Genomic DNA, 1,447 nt, shown 5'->3' on the forward strand with positions numbered 1-1,447 from the left:
TTTAATTCCCACTTCTTCTGATTTCCCTCTCTTTCTCCTCCTCTCCCTTTTTAAATCCCACTTCATCTGTTTTCCGACTCCTTCTCCACCTCTCCTCCTTTCTTAAATTCCACTTCTGATTTTCCCCTTTTTCTCCTCTCCTCCTCCCTTCCTAAATACCACTTCATCTATTTTCCATCTCCTTCTCCCCCCTCCCATTTAATTCCCACTTCGTCTAAATTCCCTCTCCTTCTTAAATCCCACTTTGTCTAACTTCTCTCTCCTTCCCTTCTACCATTTTAAATCCCTCTTTTTCCATTTTCCCTCTCCTCCTTCCTTCTTAAATCCCATTTCGTCTAATTTCCCTCTTTTTCTCCTCTTCTCCGTTTTTAACTCCCTCTTTTACTTTTTCCCTCTCCTTCTGATCTCCTCCTCCCTTTTTCATCTATTTCCCTTCTCCCACTTTATCTATTTTCTCTCTCCTTCTCCTCCTTTCTCCCATTTTAAATCCCTCTTCAGCTCTTTCCTCCCTTTTTAAATCCCACTTCGTCCCCCCTCTCCGCTTTTAAATCCCACCTCCACCTCCCCCACAGATTCGGATTAACAGAACGTAATCAAGCATGTCCGAAATTACACATCCACCATCCCAGCAGTAAATATAAATTCTCATCATTTTACATTTTAATCCCACTTGGGTCCAAGTGAAATAGTGAATCCTCTTCAGCACAGGATAATGTCCGTCAGCGTAGAATGAGTTTTAAGTCAGCATGGGTATAAATATAGAGTGAGTTCAACACGGGATTATATTGAGTTCAAGTCAGTACGGGTATAAATACTTTATTATTTTTTTATTTATTTATTTATTATTATTATTATTTTTAATTTCTAAAATAATATCCCATTTAAAGGGAAATGGAAAGTCGTCGAGTTAAAATCTCGAACCTCATTTCGTTCGTTCGTCTATTTTATTGTCTAACGTAGTCTAAACTCAACTAGACTAATTGTTTCACTGTTCTCTATAACAAAAATAGTAGGCACTTTGCTAATTACTGCTTTGATGAAGCTTTTCACATCAAGCTTTTGATAGATTGACGGAACCCTAATAAACCCCTTTGTGTCCCTTTGAACTCTTCTGGATTGACAAGCCCCCTCCCTAGATCCCTTCTTCAAGGGAGTGAGTTAGAGTAGGATTGGGGTAAATATCTCCGCCAACAGGTTGACGGAGTCCTAATAAACCCCCCGTACCTACCTAATGCTGTACGTCCCTTTGAACCCTTCTGGATTGACGGGCCCCACTCCCTAAGTCCCTCCTCTAGGGGGAAGAGTTAGGGGAAAGGGGAATGAATGTAGGTGGGGTAAAAATTCCCTCTAACAGGTTGACGGAACCCCAATAAACCCCCCCTTGTCTGATGCTGTATGTCCCTTTGAAGCCTTCTGGATTGACGGGCCCCCTCCCTAGCTCCCTGTC

This window comes from Diaphorina citri, unplaced genomic scaffold (assembly GCF_000475195.1).
Source record: "Diaphorina citri unplaced genomic scaffold, Diaci psyllid genome assembly version 1.1 scaffold308, whole genome shotgun sequence".
In the NCBI taxonomy this organism is placed as follows: Eukaryota; Metazoa; Arthropoda; class Insecta; order Hemiptera; family Psyllidae; genus Diaphorina; species Diaphorina citri.